The 16,776-nt window shown below is 47.6% G+C and overlaps 1 protein-coding gene across 4 annotated transcripts in view; it reads left to right on the forward strand.

The window, feature by feature from the left end:
- KIAA0513 (KIAA0513 ortholog) overlaps positions 1-16,776 on the forward strand; it is a 54,946-nt gene that overhangs the window by 13,653 nt on the left and 24,517 nt on the right. The gene's annotated exons all lie outside the window — the stretch shown is intronic.

Consider the following 16,776-nt stretch of genomic DNA (forward strand, 5'->3'; position numbering starts at 1 on the left):
TTGACAGGAATACCTGCTATGCAGAGTCACATAAAGGACTTATGGAATCCTCTTCCTGGAAATGTCCTTATTCCCCTCTTTACATATCTGCCCTTGCAGAGTGGGGGGCTCCTCAGCACCCCTCAGGCTGCCAGGTTGAAGTGAATGGTAAACAAATGAGCTTTATTTCCCCCCCACTGGGAATATTAGGGAAAGTATACAGGGAGAAGTGGAGAAAGATTGCTCTGAGAATCAAGAGTCTTTAATCTAGAATATCAAGTGTTTGTATCCAGGTAATCACCAATGTGTATAGCTCATGCTGCAAAATCTGACCGGGGCTTGATAAGCAAGTTAATCTCATAAAGTAGATTTCTCTTTCTCTCTCTTATTCTCACTCAGGCACACATTCACTCAAATAAAGCAAAGTCTTTCTTGCAAGAATAACTCTTGCTTTGTTAACAGACTTTCTGAATGAGTGAACTATTGACGCTGCTAACTCTTTATCACACACATTTCCATCTACACACATTGCCATGGATGAAAACAAAAACCACCTGCAAATTGCAAAGCAGAACTTTTGAAGCGGCCACTTCCTCCAGAGCCTCTGATACTGATGTGATCTTTAAAGTTTCCATTGCCCTGTTGATTCAGGCACCGAACGTTCATCAGATGCCTAATATTAATACCATTTACAATTGGTCTAGTACTTTCGTCATTTGACAATTTTTTTTTTTTGCTTTATTAATTAGCTCATTTGATCCTGATAGCAATAGTATACGGCACACAGGAGAGCGGTGGCATTGTCCTGTGTTATTTTTACATCATTGTAAATGGGGACAGCATAATTTTATATCTTGGTTTTTTCATTTTTCACTTCATTTTCATTTAACATAGACATTTTCATGATGCCATGTTGTCATTATTGCTCTTCGTAATAGTTCAGTGAAGTGCTATAACCAATATAACAGGATATACACAATTTTCTTTCTGAGCATTTGGATTATTTTCAATTTTTGCTGTTATAAGTAATGTTGCATATATGTTTCTAGGCCATATTTTGGGTTATTTCCTTAGGGCAGATTAAATAGATAGACTTTTAAAATAAACATGTTTCAACATTAGGGAGGATTTCAAAAGACCACAAATGACCTATGCAAACCACCAGCATAGCACAATAACAATTTTCAGATTTCTCCATGTCGAAGAGCAGGCACAGGATGTGCCAAGAGATTTAGCCAGACAGAGGTGGGTAGTGTGTATAGGGAAATGAAGAAAGCATTAGGGGGGAGAGAGAGAGGGAGAGAGAGAGAGAGAGAGAGAGAGAGAGAGAGAGAGAGAGAGAGTTGAAACTAGCCTGACTGAAGCAGAAGTTCTGTCTTAAAGAAACCAACAACCAAATGCTTATGCAAGGTCGTTTTTGAATAGTGGCAGTGTCCCCTTCTGCATGTGGCCCTTGGAGAGCTGCGTGGGCAGCCTTGAGCAGCTCTAGATTGCAGAGAGCCGTGACCACCATCCAGAGATGATGGCTGTCATGGTGAAGCAGTGACGAACACTGGCAGTTGTTAAGCAAAAGGCTTTCTGCAACCCGCCAGGTGATCCCCGTGTCCAGGAGGGTTTTACCAGCGCCTTTTTCTCCCCCAGAGATGCAGGTGTCCGGTGCGCACAGCTCTTTGCTTTAGCCCTTTATTGGGCCAAAGGGAGCAAAGCACCACGCTGGGAGAAAATGGACATTTGTTCATTTCCATCTCTAACCTCCCTTGGGTTCTTTGGTGAAGGACCACGTCTCAGATCTTTTGAGGAACTTATCCCAATCCACTAGAGTGTAGCTATCTTCATACCAGGGGTTGGGGCAATATGCATTTATTTTGCCAAATTACCCAAAAGGATGGAAGGCCAGGGAGTTTCTATCCAAATTGAATCCAGCTGTCCTTGAATTGTCAGCTGTGTCCTTCTTTTACTAAAGAGGTACAGCTGCTCACCAAGGTGGGGAGGAGCATGCCTCGCAGTAAATTCCAACATTTGGTTATAGTGGAACCAACTCCGTAAGTTAACAGCAAAAATGAATGGAAAACAGCTGTCACCAAATCCCTCCTTTCTGCTTTAAACTAGAGGGCTCACCAATTCGCTGAGGAATTTCCCAGAATACATTAAACATTAGTGAAGTGCAAAATGTACATCCAAATGCTTGTGTGAGATGACTTTTGCCTTGGGACTTAGTACAACTTTTGAAGAACTAAGAAACATCAAAGGCTTAGACTGTGGAGGAGCCACAGGTTTGTAATAGATATTCCTTTTCCTTCCTCCCTAATGCACTGGGGGATAATTGAACCCCTGGACCCTTCTGGGCTTTGGCACTGTGGTGAATTGGGGTTTGTTCTGGAGCCTTCTGCACTGTTCCTGAACCACGGGAGACAGGATCACCAGACTGCATGCTCCGTGAGGCAGGGAATTTGTCTCTTCCAAGGCTCTGTCCCAGCACTTACTGATCCAGCAAAGTCAGTTTTGTTGGGGAGTCTTTATGGAGAATGACGCCGTCTTGTTCTCTCATTGCATTGGGGAAGCAGCAGGTGGTCCATTATCTCTTTCCTGTGCACTATGAACATTTCAGACCTTTCCTTCTTCCCGGAGGTCATAAAATGGAAGTTACTGTCAGGTAGAACCATTATGACAGCTGCAGTGGTGAAAAGCCTGCACTGGGCCTCATAAGATGATATCTCAGAGTGGACACGGCGCGAAGCCCTAGCGGTCCAGCAGCCTCTCCCACTACTAAGCTGCTAACAGCAGATGTCCACCTTCTGCTTCCAGCTTCCCTGACAAGGGGACTCTGGAGGGACCGTTCTGCCTTGCCAGGGCTCCACCGGGAAGCTCGTTCTTCCCTTTCGAGCCACATAGAACGGTCCGATCCTCGGTTACGTGGCCACTCCTCGAACATTTGAAGACCGCCCATCTTGTCCCCCAAGTTACTTTGCCCACACTACATGTCCTGGACTTCCTCACCATCGCTCATGTGACACCATTAGCAGGTCGGCTTTTGTTTTTATTTATTTTTGCATGCTCTTCAGAGTCTCAATAGTTCTCTCCATTTTCCTTTCCTTTGTTTTTTAAAGTCTCACCAGCATTTATTAAATCAAAATGGCTTGGCAAGTTTATCACATTTTTCCGAAAAGGACACATTCTAATGGGTTGCTTTGGACTCGATGGTTGAGGAGAACAGTGCCTGTGGGTGCTTGGATGTGTTCCCTCGCCGTAAGAGAGCTGGATCGTTCCTTTCAAGGTGTGGCTTGGGCAGCCTGACTGGCAGAAGCAGAGTTGAGTGAAACCGTCACTCTTGTTTTGGATCAGGTCCTCTTGTCAACGCAGCTGAAGGTCAGTGGAGAGTTTTCTGTTGTTAGCATCAAACGCATTGACTCAGCGTCCGTGCTCTCAACGGATGAGCTGCCTTTTGCTACTGGACTTGTGTAACTTTGGGTCAAAATCTCGGACTCCCTCACGAATAATTTATGAGTTTTCAAGGGCGGAAATCATGTCATCACCTCTGCTCCCACCGTATGCCCAGCTCATGGAAAGCCCTCTGCAAGCACCCAGAGAATGAACAAATTTCCTATCAAGAGGCGTTTTTTATTTAAATTTTTTCAGTTTTATGAGATATTAACGTATAACCCACATCGTGTACATTTAAGCTCTACAACACACTGATTTAATACATGTGTGTACTGTGACATGACCACCACATGAAGTTAACACCCATCAGCTCACATAGTTACAAATGCTTTTTTCTCATGATGAGAACTTTTAAGATCTACTCTCTTAGCCACTTTCACATACACAGTACAGTATTGTTATTATGGTCACCAGGCTGCACATTGCACCCTCAGAACTTATTTATCTTATAACTGGGAGTTGGTACCGTTTTACCACTTTCATCCCTTTCTCTCACGTCCTGCCTCTGGCAACCACAAATGTAATCTCTGTTTCTATGAGTTTGGCTTTTTTAGATTCCACATATAAGTGAGATCATACAGTATTTATTTTTTGTCAGACTTATTTCACTTGGTATAATGCCCTCTAGTTTTATCCATGTCGCAAATGGCAGGATTTTATTCTTTTTTATGGCTGAATAATATTCCGTGTGTGTGTGTATGTGTGTGTGTGTGTGTAGCATACCACACTCTATCCATTTATCCATTAATGGACAAGTTGTTTCCATGTCTTGGCTATTATCAATAATGCTGCAGTGAACATGATGAGCAGATATCTCTTCTAAATAGTGATTTCATTTCCTTTGGATAAATACCGAGAAGTAGAATTGCTGGGTCATATGGTAGTTCTATTTTTAATTTTTTGAAGAACCTCCATACTGTTTTCTGTAATAGGTGTACCAGTCAATTTACATTCCCACCAACAGTGTACAGGTGTCCCTTTCCTCTGTATCCTCACCAGGATCTGTTATCTCTGTCTTCTTGGTAGTAGCCATTCTAACAGATGTGAGGTGATAGCTCATTTGGTTTTGAAGAGATGTCTTTTAGACTCAGCCCACCTCTGAAGTCTGCGAAAATCTTTCTGGATCCCAGTTGTGTCATTCTCTGAGTTAACTATCCCTCTGGCTCTGGGTCCCCCACGTTCTCCATCAACATGTTATTTCATTTCAAATATGAGTATTGAGTGCAGGTGTAGGGTAGAGCCCGGACTGGAGGCCTTTGCCCCTTAGCAATCTTTCCAAATGGACTCTGGGTAAAGGGCTCAGCCACTATAGTTCATTGAATTTAAGACCTCATCGGTTGTAAAGTTCATCATCATTTTATGCACTATGAAGAAAGATTAAACACTGCCATTTAAACTATCACACAATGCTTTCTTTTGACTTAGAACTTTTATTCTGTCCTTACTGAAAGAACTCCTTTAGGATTACTTAGACATAGATTATTATCAAATATCATTCTTGTCCATAATAAACAGGAAAGTATTTGCAAAATAAATGGATTAAAGGACTTCTAAAACTTCTTCATATTCATAGACCCGTTCTTCTGAATTTGTCGCAGAGCCCTGGAAGTCCCCGGGTTTCTGTAAAATACCTTACTCTCTGCTATCAGTTTGCTCTTTTCAGGGTGCTCCGTCCATTTCCCTTTGGGGAGGAGGGGTGTCCTGGAGGAGGGGCCCAACGGAGAGGGGCACAGAGGGGCACGTCCTGCTCCCTGAAGTGGGTGGTGATTACATGGGATATTCACTTGGAGAGAATTCATTGAGTGATATGATTATGATTTGTGTACATTTTGAATTTATCTTTTTAATTGCATAAAAAAAGAAGAGGGTCCACTCTTATCTCGAGACAATGACAAGTGTATTGTGATGGACCTGGCTGGAGCAATGGTAAGACACATCCAATTTCAGAGATCATAGAATGCAAAAACAAAAAATTCAAAAACGTGTACTTTAGGATCATGAAATCCAATATTTATAAATCCACTTAATCACACAATATTCAGTCCAGATTTTTCTGTCTCGTTCTCAAAGCTGTCATGCATGTGTCGAGTACCGTGCTAAGACCTGTGCACTCCTTACACAGTGTCTCTTGATCTCCGAGTCTATAAGAAACAACACGACAGCGCTGCAGCAAAGCGTGGCGTCGGCTTCTGACCTGTCCTCGCCACTTGCCTTCCGTGGTGCCCACAGAACCCTCCTGATAGTAACCTCTTTCAGGGTACCCCCTGACACGGCTACCTCCCTTGATCTAGTCCACAGAGTCTGCTGTCTTTGTCTTCCTCTTTGCCATGAGGTTTACGTCTGCTCTTTCTCACTTCTCCCCGTTACCGTCGCTTCCTCACAGATGAGTGGTCATGATTCGGAGACTTCCCTTGTAAAGGCTGAGTCGTAATTCATCACTGCGGCAGCCGTGTGCTCAATTCCAGTCTCCTTGACCAGCTTGGGCTCTCAGCCCAATTTAGACACCTATGCTGGCTTTGTGCAGGGCTTTGGGGGCCATCTGTGCTCGCTCTCCTGAGAGCAGCGACTCTGCAATTCTACCGGTGCCCCTTCCCCGGGCTTCCCAAGCTGTCCTCGTCAGCACTGCAGCTCAGCCCTTCTCTGCTCTCTAAGTGGTTCTGTGCTTCTCTCTGCTTCTGGCTCCTCATCCCCAAATCCACGTCTGGCCTGGACTCTCCTGGGAGCTATAGCTAATCGGTTGCAACTGTCCGCATCCCACAGGCACCTTGAGCTCAGGGAGCTGGGTGTTGTGTTGCGAGGGGTGGCATGAGGGTCCTGAACGAGGGTTCTGAACTGCCACAGGCACCCATGACCCTCCCCAAACCTCCCACCCTGTGCCCCTTTTAGTCAGAGCCATATTAGAAAAGCCCAGCCCTGGGCGGCCACGTCTCAATGCTTTGCCATCAGAAATCTTTGAAATGCCGTGGAAGTCCCTGGTTCAAGACAGAATAAGTAAGTTTCTCCCAAGGCCACACTGCCATGCTAGTTCATTACGTTCCCCACACCAAAGGGAGGTACACGCATTTCACAGCCTACCCCACAGGAAGTGTCCACGCTTGTTTGACGTGGATCGCTCTCCTGGGATGCCTCCCTTCTGAGGTCCATTTAGCAGTAACTGACCCAGCTTTCAGAGATGCAGCTCAGGCAGTCTTCCCTGACAATTCCCTTGCCTTTCTATGTGGTCTTGCATCTCCTGAGCCACCATCTCCTCCAGCCCTGGTACCCCATTTGCTGGTGCCCTCTGCCCGATCACACAGTTACATACATACTTGTCTTATTCTTCTTACTAGGTGTGCACTTTTTAAAGTTTGGGTCTATAAATGACTCTTCTTTGCATAGTGCTTTGTACACAGCGCCTACGCAGAAAGCAGGTTTGTGTTTCAGTTGTCGAATGAGTTTTCTTTGCCTTGTGGGTGAGATCGGAAGTCCATGGAGGTCAGGAATTGTGTGGTGGTCTCTTGTGCAGCCTAGCAGAATGGCTTATAAACTTCATTGACTGAAAGATCAAAAAGTGATCCTATAGCTTTTTCTCCTTTCGGCTCTCTAAGTACACTGGCAGCGAGGGGTTTTTCTGACAGTCTTTCTTAAGCTGTTTTCTCCCTTCTCGGAGCACCAAGGGCAGTGGCAGGAAATGTGTGGTAGTGATTAAGCCAGGCTGGGCCAATGACTTGACAAACTACTACAGGGGTGGGGGAAGCAGCCTGTGGCCATGGAGATCACCTTTGAACCCTGACCTGTGAGTTTTCAACAACAACAGATATTCCCTGAGCAACTCTTACGAGCCCGGCACTATTCTGGCTCTGAGAATCCTGCAGTGAAGGAAACACACAAGGCTACTGACTCTTGGGGAACTTCTGATGGGGGAGCAGGTTGTGAGGTTAATCCTGGACCACGGAGAGGTGCAGCCAGCTAGAGAGTAGGCCTGGTAGTCAGGAGTAGATGTCTCCTGTCAGGCGCCAGTTCAGACACGCTCCCTTGTAGAGGGTTACCTCTTTCCAGCCAGCCACCTGTAGGCAGGTCATCCTGCGGGGCGACCCGGTGTGCCTGCAGGCAGCTGTGGAGAAATAGGGCGGAGCTGCCACTGCCCTTCTTGTCCTGGGCAACACTCCCCACAAGAGTCCCTCTGCAGCTGCCTAAGACGCTGCCGCTCTCCGGGTCCCAGGGAGTAAGTCAGCCCCTTCAAGGGTCACGACAGAATGACAATCCTCTCCCACAGGGAGCTTCAGCACATAGATCCTGTTTTGATTATTAAATCAGAATGTGGGCACTTGAGGCGCTCTCAGAGAAATCAGCCGCGAATGGTCTGTGATCCGGCCCTCTGGGACATCTGGTATTTGAGGGAGAGAGGCCCTCATGGGTGTGTTCAGTACAAGGTCCCCAGGTCTGTGACGCCCGGTCCCTGTGTCACCAGGGGAATCTCATCCGCACCTAGCAGCGTGTTCCAGCCAGACAAACACCTATACTGAATTAGTGTAACGGATGCCTTCAGATTCTTGGAGAGTCATTTTTAACATGTATGTTTCAACATCTCTGTCTTTTACAGAACCTTGTGAGAGATTTTCACTATAATTATCAGTGTCGTTTCATGTGAGGACCTTATTGACAAATTCATTTTTAAATTCAGTGTCTGGGAAAAGTTAGTCTGCCAATGAATTTGTCATGATGAAAGATTTTTACGACCCAGTGTGATTCCTGTTTTCACTTTGGCTGCCAGAAAACACCACTACATTCATTGCCCAAATGTAATGGGTTTCTTCAATGGCACTGGCCTGTTAGTAGCCCTAAGTCCACATAGACTAGATATAAATCTGTGTCTGGACAGCTGCCGGAATACACTGCATTCTAAAAGGACATCAGTGACGTCTCGTCTTATTCGACATGTATTCGTTCGTTGGACCGACTATTGCTTCTTTGCCTCAAAGGCCCAAAAGTCTCTTCCTGGTTCCAAGGCAAAGTCAGTCATCAGCCAGCCAGAAAGTGATGAGTCGGTGTATTTGTCGGGAGCTTTAGGACTGAGCTCTTCAGCTCCTGGCAGAGGCAGATGGAAGTCTCCTTGTTGTGGTCTCACAGTATGAGAGGTTCTGAGCAACAGGAAGCATGTTTTTGCAAGCCCAAGCTGCGGTCTGGCTGGTCTGGCTGGCGTGCTGGGGGGCCGGGCAGTGCAGTGGGGCTCCTGGGGCGTCCTTACCACAGCCTGCCCAAGCCTGCCCATTGGGGTCCTTCTCCGACTTGGGACGGCAAGGGGGGAGGAGCACCTGCAGGGGTGTGGAGTGTGTTGAACAAATGCAGATGGAGCTGCAGGAGGGAGCCCCTGCCACTGCTGCTGAAGCTGATTATTCGTGGCAGGCTGGGTGGGAGGGGGGAGGCGTAGGGGGGAGGGGAAGGGGGGATGTGGTAGCAGTTCCCATACCTGTGACTGTGAGCCGGCCAGCGCAGACTGGTGCACAGGGCAGCTGAGGAGGTTCTGTGGAACCGGGCTATTTGGCATTTTCATCCAGCGTGTTCACATCAGTTTCCTTACGGAATGATTACGTTTAGCAGTGTGTTGAAAGGCTTCCTTCTTCTCCCTCTTCTCTCCTCCAGCTATTTCAGTGAGGCATGATTTTCCTGGGCACCGTTCATTATTGTCGCTTAATAGCTGAACAAAAGCAGATAACAGTAATCTGATAATTGATCAAGTTCACTTATCTCAAGACAGCCCTAGAGACCAGAAATCTAAGCCCGGGGTCCGTCTCCCCTAATTCCTCCAGCCAAACCCAGACTGACTGTTGATCTCTATTAGGTCAGTTTGAAATACAACACTCTTCAGAGGACCAGAGAACAGTATTCACGGGGTCACCTTCATGTTTGTAGATGTCACAGGAGGGGTAGCCGCTGGCGAGGTGCAAAACAAACATTCAGGTTTCTCTTAGCGTTGAAACGGTCAAAACAAATGTTTGCCTATTAACAAAGACTAGGAAGGAATACACAGAAATGGAGATGGGATTTGGGATCAAGAGGTTTTTCTTCCCTTTTGTAGTTCTGAGCCTTCCTCTGACAATATGTTTATAATAAAGGGAAATAAAAGCTAAGTGATCTCCACCAGCTAATGAGTGCTGGAAAGAATCCACTGAACTTGAGTGGATGTGAGCTCCTACTTCAGGTTGGAAGCTCAAGTGGCAGATAAGGGATTTGTTGGGCGTGGGCCCCAGGCCTTCCCTCCAGGCCAGAGGTTCTTCACAGCACCTTATTGTCTTGCTCATTTTCCCCGGCACCCTAGGCCAAAACAAATACCTGATAGTCCGAGCAACTCAAGTATTATGTCCTAACAACATACTAGCTGCTCATGTGAGTTTCCTGTGGCTGCCTGAACAAATTACCATAAACCCAGTGGCGTAAAACAACATGTTTGCTATCTTCTAGTTCTGGAGAAGTTCAAAATCCGTCTCAGTGGGCTAACGTCAAGGTGTCGGCAGGGCTAGTTCCTTCTGGAAGCCCCAGAGGAGAATCTCATTCCCTTGGCTTTTCCAGTCTAGAGGCCACCGGCATGTCTTGGCTTTTGTCCCTCCTTCAACCTCGAAAGCCAGCATCTTAGCCTTGTTGCATCTCCTTCTCTGACTCTGAGCCTCCTGCTTTCCTCTTATAAGGACTTTTGTGATTACGTTGGTCCCACCTGGTGGGGGATAATCCAGAATCATCTCCCCATTTCAAGGCTCTGAGCTTCATCGTAGCTGCAAAGGCCCTTTGGCCATGTCAAGTAACATTCATAGGTTCTGGGGTTTAGGACATGGACGTTTGCGAGGGTACCATACCATTTGAAAAAATATTTGCATTTCATTCTTAATTACTTACTAATGGGACATCTGTGCCTTTTGGGTTCTGCACAACTTCAAGTCCATGGAATCAGATTGGATACGGCCACTCTCCTTTCCTGTCCCGTTGATTTTTGTACCCTACTTGCTTTTTATCATGATAAACTGCTGAAAATCCAGCTTCACAAGGATATGATAACATCGACAGGAATATAGCATGATCTGATGGTGAAACTGTGAACTACTTCAAGCTAGTCACTTGCTATGTGTTTAGCAGGTGTCAAGTTATTACCATTTATTCCCTCAAAAAATTGAAATATCCCACGGTACGCCTGTGAGATACCTACGACTTTGCTCAGCTGTCTGCGGCGCCCTGGCTCAGCTTGAGAACCACGACATTAGGTGAAAAGCCTCCCCACTGGGCCCCTTTGGCTGGGCCTCACGTGGTGAGAATTGGGTGCTTACTCCTGGCCAGGCTGTTTCTGCTACCCTTGGGCAGCATCCAGCTGAGACGTCAAGCTAAGAAGATGCCATCAGATCCAAAGGCTGTTCCTGGCCGAGCCCGGGCCCCATTCCCGGGTGGGCTGATAAGGCTCGTTGTCTTCCTTAGCCAGTCACACTGACCCTTCCCTTCCATTACAGGTCATGCAAAGTCCTGCGCATCAGGATGCCCTCTGATCATAACCACAGAGGCAGAAAAGACTGACTTTTCTTGGGATCTTTGGGCATATTTCCTGAAAGACATCCACAGAGGGCATTCAATTGATCAGTAGCTGTGTTACTCAAAGAAAGCTGCATGAAGTAGGGAGCCCCCATCTAGGGAGTGAACCGTCCTTTGAGGGTTAAATCCCAGTGTTAACATCAGTCTGGTGAGTGTGACGGAGACTTTATTACTCTGCTTCCCACCCAAGATCCTCACCGTCTCTCTGTTTGGACAGAACCTTTGCATGGGGGCAGGTAGGGTTGACAGTCTTATGAACTGGGGTCTCTGGGTAAAGCGTCTGTTAATATCCACATTTGGAGTGGTTCTGCTTTATAATTTTCACTGGCCCTCTACCACATTTAGGCAAAGCAAGGGAGGTTTTGTATGGGGAGGTTAGCTCACTGCTTTACATGAGGCCCCAGTGGAGGGCATTCAAGTTGTGGTGAGAGAGAGGTCAAAATATAGCCCAAGTTCAGGCAGCATCTGCGAGGGACCTTTGACATCTAGTCCGAACAATAGGTGGTCCTGCTTTGCTCCCACCCACCTGGTGATCCCACACTGCCACACACCTCCCTCTTCTAGCCCCAGGCTTCTCATCTCTAAAGTGGAGGTAAAAACGCAACACTGCCCAGCAGCTTGATGGAGTGGTTGAGAGTGCACCATTTTTACATATTTTTGTGCCTTGGAAAGCATCAACTACTCTAGTAATGTCAGCCTCGATTTCTGTTTTCAGCCCTCTCATGTTGTTACAGGGGGTCTTGTTCAGCTTCCCCCCGTGAGCCGGGAGGGGCCAGCTTATCTCCCTCCAGTGCTGCTTCTAACGCCTGCCATGTGTGAGATCTCCTTTACTTGGTAATAATCCAAATGATTAGGACAAACAAATTCCAAGTCACAAGTTCCAAAAGTAGGAAACTGGTACAGATTTAAATGATTCTCCCAGTCTGACTGAGTGGAGCTGAACTTCAAGGAAGAAGAGACTAGTGTTTTTTGTTTGTTTGTTTGTTTTGGTTTGGGTTTGGACTAGTCATCAGGCAAAGCAATCAAACCAGATGTCTTCGTCAAAGGCTGGGGGTGAGGGGGTGTCCTGGCCGCCCAGAGACACAGCTGGCTTCCCAGGTCCCAGTTCCCTCGTCTGCAAAATGCACCTGCCCTTCCTTGTTAATACCCTGCACTTAAACCGCGAGTGAAACAAACAGATCAGCGTTCTGAATGTGGGGTGAGGTGGTGCTTTGCCCTCCAGTTGAAATGAAGGTGCAGACGAAACACCCACCCAGTGTGTATTGCCACAGTACAGACTTGGGGAAGGTCGTTTGGCGAAACCATCATAGCTTTCATCGTGTGCAAACCTTGGACCCAGCACCTCCCCTTCTAGAAATGTATCCTCGGGAGAGCATCAGGGAGGTGGCCCCTTTGCTCTCATTCTGTTCTCCTGGCTCCCTGTTCTCCCGTGGCTGCCCAGCGCTCTTAGAACACGTGGGGGCAGCATGGGGGTCAGGAGCCTGGGCGTTGCAGGCGACCTGTGTTTGGATTCTGCGAGCCATCACTTCCTAGCCGAGTGCAGGTGGGCCCCCTGCTGAGCCACGCCAAGCCTGGATTTATTGATGAGAGATGACAGACGAGCTAGGTGGACGTGAACGGCAGCCATGCATGTACGTGTGCTGGTCCAGCGAGTTGTTTGCACGCTCTTCTTTTTGTGGGAGGAACAGCATGTCTCTTAGTTCTTGGGGACCGTAAACGAGGGAGCTGCCCGAGGTCTATGGCAAAGGGCAGAGATAGAAATTTCCGGATTCTCCCCCAGGGAACTTTGTCTGATTGCTCAAGATCAGCTTGCTAAAGAAGTCCTCCCTCTGGTGGCTTTGGGGTGTTGGGGAAATCAGAGTTTGAGCAAAGCCCTGTGGGGATGTGGCTGAGTACCCGCAAGAAGGCAATCTCCTTCCAGTTCCTTCTGCAGCTGGGCCCCTGCGGCAGGAAAAGGCTGGAGGGGAGGTGGCCACGGGAGGGCAGGAAACCTCCCGCTAGACCTGCCTCCACTGGCCCCTTTGCTCTCATCCTGTTCTCCTGGCTCCTGTTCTCCCGTGGCTGCCCAGCGCTCCTAGAACACATTCCAGGCTCCCACCGGGGCTGACAAGCCCTCCTGGCACATCTGGCCAACCTCTTCTCCAAGAGCAGCTGCTCTCCACCTCCTCAGCCTTCCCAGTTCTTGAACTTTCCACGGTCACCGTTGCCTCGGGCCTCTGTGTAGGCTGCAGCCCCTGCCCCGACCAGTCTGCTCAGCAGACCCTGGAGTCTTCCCAGCTGGTCCTTCTTCCTCGCAGCTCAGATGTCTGCCTCCCGGATCCCCCAGCCAGAGAAGCCCCCACTCAGGGCTCTCGGGGCCATCGCCTGGAGATGTCTCTGGGGTTTTATTTTATTAATTCTCTCTTACCCTCCCCCTGCCCTCCAACACACACACACACACACACACACACACACACACACACACACACACACCCCGCCAGACGCTCCATAGGGCTTTATTCATGGTTGTTTCCCCAGCTCCTTGCACAGTACTTGAATGGGTGATTAAGGTCATTGGAAGTTATAGGCTGACTTAGAATTTTAGCCTGATTTGGTTAGTAGAAACTTCTGCCATAGGTTTAGGAAATGAATTGTAAAAGTGCAAACGTGGGAAAGTTTGTTCTGCTCTGGGTCTATAGAAAAGCATTTTCAATATTCATGTTCTGTAGTTGCAGAAATTCCACCATGATTTAAAACCCTGTGTCTCAGAGTCTGGATCTACAGGGGGTCTCGGAGCCTCTTTATGGGCAGAACAAAGCACATGGATCGGGGCACAATCCACACATGTGTTTTCTTTGGCCCACAATGTGTTTTGAAATAAATTAGTTGCCAGGGTTGAAGAACTGGAAGATTTCACACTGTGGATTTCAGCATTCTTTGGAAAGCTCTGTAGGTCTGATACCACTGGCCCCGAGATCCTACATGGCAGCACCTGGCTGGTTCTGAACAGTCCCCCTGGGCCCACTTCCTCTGTGTTCTCTGGCCGTCTCAACACAGACAGTCATGTGAGGTGTGTGATCCTTGCGTGCTCACCTTGTCCTGCACCTGTAATTAGGTTTCCTTCCTAGAGAAAGAAGGTGGGGTTGCTTCCCAGACCCTTAGCACAAACCGCCCCTGCACCCTGGCGTTAGCTCTGCCAGGCTTGGCACCCCCGTCTTCAGTCCTGAGAGAGACGAGATCCCTGGGCTGCAGGGTCCGAGGTCGGGGGTGGGGGCAGTACATGAGATGACTGCACAGGGCCCCAGGGCCTGCGCACTGAAGCCTGCGATGCCCTCACGGGGTCCAGCACTGGGCCCTCACCCTGTGCTTCTCCCTGTCACTTTGTCCCCTCCTTTCTGAGCCCACGGAGGAGGCTTCTGGGAAAGGATGACTCATGCGCTCCCAGAATTTCTGCGCTAGGAAGGCTCTGGGAGAGCGGCTCACCAGCCTCAGGGTAGACCAGAAATAGCCGTGATGATTTGGTCTGCTCTTGAACGTCCTGTGCTGTGGGGGTTCTGCTTTGGTAAATAGACGCAGCCCTTCCGACCAGTAGAAACGTTTCAAGATACTTGTTTCCTTTTCCCTCTGAATTTTTAGTTATTGCAAACTGCGTTGTTATGGTAGAGAACAAAATAAAAAAGGGGAAATTACCTCAGTGCCATTTTACTATATTTAGATTCCCTCACCTCCCCACCCTCTGGCCCCCCAATTTATCGGAAGCAGAAGTACTGTTGTCGTGAGCATTTTTTTTTCCCCCACATAACTGTTTTGGAGTGTTTTGAATCATTTTCTTAGGATAAATTCCAAGCATTTAAATTCCTGGATCAGAGGAGAGAAAAATAAGAATTATAGAAATTGCTTTCTAAGGTCTTATTTATCCCAATTACCAGGATTGTTTGAGACTATTAGTTTTACCATAACCTCATTGGCATTTGGGTTGTAATTTTTAAATTTTTGCTAGTTTAGTCGTATAAGGTGGTACCTAATTGTTTCAATCTGCCCATGTATATGTGTGGTTATTAGTATGGGTTGAAGAATTGTCTAAGCATTTAATAATGGTGTTTCTTCTTGGGTGCTTTTGAATAGTTTGTATATCCATTAGAATATAGTTTTTGTTTTTTTTAGTTAGAATTGGGTGAATTTATAATATAAATTGATTGACTCAATTTTCTTATAGTGACTGCAAACATTTTCCTAGTGTGTGATCTTTCCATCTTAATATCAGGTGTGTTGTTATAGGTGTGACTTTCTGGTTTTGGAAGAGTCTGAGAACATGATTTCCTGAAGGACCTTAGCAATCTAACCTGGCCGTGGTGTCTCAGACGGGGAGATCCCGGCCCAGAGAGCAGAGGCCACAGCTCACTGACGGCCGGTGAGAGGGGAGCCAGGCCCACCACTCTCTAATGTCGAGCCCTCTGAGTGGTAGTGTCCTGCTGTCTGAGCTCCTAAGAGCCCATGTTGCGCTCCTGGCCCCAAAAGTTCTTTTGTGCTGAGGTTTATGCTTTTCTGTTTTAAATCAAGGCAAGCTTTGTAGGACTCTACTAAAGGTGTGCCTCTGTCACTCTGACGACAAGGAGCCAGCCATCCCATCTTTCTGACTCGGGGCATTTAAAAATATCCTGGGCTGGGGAATTTGGAGGAACCCATAAGCGCTTTGGGAACATTAAGCTCTTAACAGGCAGTAAATGCACTTTTGATATTGAATTACCCTCGGAAGATGCATTAGTTCATCAATATCGGCAGCCACCTGTCTGCCAGGTGTTGTCCTAGATATTTGGGTCTGCAAAGGGGGAGGAGAGGGACTTGGCTCAGGCTCAGGGGGTGCTCTAGCCCGGAGTTGCTGAGGCATCCAAAGGGCTGCTTCTTCCTGCTTCACTGTCTGCCACTCGTCCCTGGGAAGGGAGGGCCCCAGAATTGGCAGGTGACTCCTGAACTGGCTGTCAGGAGGCCTGGTTTAGAAGCGAAGATTCTGTTCGCAGCACTGCCGCTGTGTAGCTTGGGTCGCTGACTACCCCGACTCTTAGAGCATGTTCACGATCAGGTCTGTTCGTCATTCAACAAACGTACAGTGAACACTTACTTAGTCAAGACTCTGCACTCGGATTTCTCCAAAGGTGGCTAAGGCCTCCAGGGGTTTTACTTTAGTGGGACAAATAGAAATATTAATACTACCGTGTTTCCCCAAAAATAAGACCTACCTGGACCATCAGCTCTAATGCATCTTTTGGAGCAAAAATTAACATAAGACCCGGTCTTACGTTAATATAATATAGGACCGGGTCTCATATAATATCATATAAGACCGGGTCTTATATTCATTTTTGCTCCAAAAAGTGCATTAGAGCTGATGGTCCGGCTAGGTCTTCTTTTCGGGGAAACAGGGTAGTGTCTACCCTTCAAAAAAGCAGGATTATAAATGGGTGTAAGTGGAATGCCAGGCACCCCAGAGGACTCAGTACATTGTTTGGAATAGGGATGGAAGCAAGCTTCTCAGAAGATCTGCTAACTAAGCCACGCCTTGAGGGGTAGATAGAATTCTGGGCAGGGATGAAGGAAGACAACGGAAAGGACCGCCTGGCCTAAAGAGCGGAAGGAACAGATACCGGAGGGCGACGCCATCATCCAGGGTGGCTGTAGGGAGAAGGGCAGGGAGGAGAGGTTGGGTCCAGGTGGCCAATACAGCTTAGAAACCTTCAGGGGGCTTAAGAGGGATGATGGGAGAGGCCATGTATCTGAAGCCTGGGAAGGTTCTGTGTCTTGAGTGGAAGAATGGTAAGAAATGAGGAA

This window comes from Rhinolophus ferrumequinum, chromosome 15 (assembly GCF_004115265.2).
Source record: "Rhinolophus ferrumequinum isolate MPI-CBG mRhiFer1 chromosome 15, mRhiFer1_v1.p, whole genome shotgun sequence".
Taxonomy (NCBI): Eukaryota; Metazoa; Chordata; class Mammalia; order Chiroptera; family Rhinolophidae; genus Rhinolophus; species Rhinolophus ferrumequinum.